This window comes from Mandrillus leucophaeus, unplaced genomic scaffold, assembly GCF_000951045.1.
Source record: "Mandrillus leucophaeus isolate KB7577 unplaced genomic scaffold, Mleu.le_1.0 Scaffold237, whole genome shotgun sequence".
Lineage (NCBI taxonomy): Eukaryota > Metazoa > Chordata > Mammalia > Primates > Cercopithecidae > Mandrillus > Mandrillus leucophaeus.
The window spans coordinates 773,475-774,636 of NW_012102443.1; positions in this window are offsets into that span (position 1 = coordinate 773,475).

Here is a 1,162-nt window from a genome sequence, read left to right on the forward strand (position 1 = left end):
TTACAGATGCACAAATTCTCAACGCAATATTTGCAAACCAAATTCAGCAACATAAAAAGGATTACACACCATATCCAAGTAGGATTTATCCCAAGAATGAAGGTTGGTTTAATATCCCCAATTAATCACATTATACACCATAGGAATAAAATAAAAGGCAAAACCCACATGATCATCTCAATAGATGCAGGAAAAGCATTTGACAAAACCCAACACCCCTTCAAAAACACTTAGCAAATTAGGAACAGAAAGGAACTTCCTCAACCTGTTAAAGGATATCTGCAAAAAAATCCCAGTTAACAACTCTCTTCCTAAAATTTATTTTTTATTGTAATAAAACATTTAACATGAGATCCACCCTTTTAACAAAATTTTAATTGAACAATACAGTATTGTTAACTACAAGTGTGATGTTGTATAGCAGACCTAGAACATACTCCTTTTGCATAACGGAAACTGAAACTTTATACCTGTTCAGGAGCAACTCTCTGCAGCCTCTGGCAACCCCCATTCTACCCTCCACTTCTACGAGTTTGACAACATCATTTTTTTTCATAATTTTTGAGATAGGATCTCTCTCTGTTGCCCAGGCTGGAGTGCAGTGGTGCAATCCTAGCTCACTGCAGCCTTGATCTCCAGGGCTCCAGTGATCCTCCCACCTCATCCTCCTGAGTAGTTGGGACCACAGGCACAAGCCACCGTGCTAGGCTACTTTTTAAATGTTTCGTGGAGATGGGTCTCATTGTGTTGTCCATCAGCCTGGTCTCGAACTCCTGGGCTCAAGTGATCTCACCTTGGCCTCCAAAAGTTCTGGGATTACAGGCATGAGCCTCTGTGCTCAAGTGACAACATAATTCTTTTTTTTTTTTTTGAGACAGTATTTGACTCTGTCACCCAGGCTGGAGTGCGGTGGTGCGATCTTGGCTCACTGCCACTTCCACCTTCTGGGCTCAAGCGATACTTTTGCCTCAGTCTCCTGAGTAGCTGAGACTACAGGCATCAGACACCGTGTCTGGCTAATTATTTATTTATCTCCCTATGTTACCCACGCTGGTCTTGAACTCCTGGGCTCAAGCGATCCTCCCACCTTGCTTTCCCAAAGTGCTGGGATTATAGGTGTGAGCCACTGTGCCCAGTTGACATAATTTTTTTTTTTTTTTTT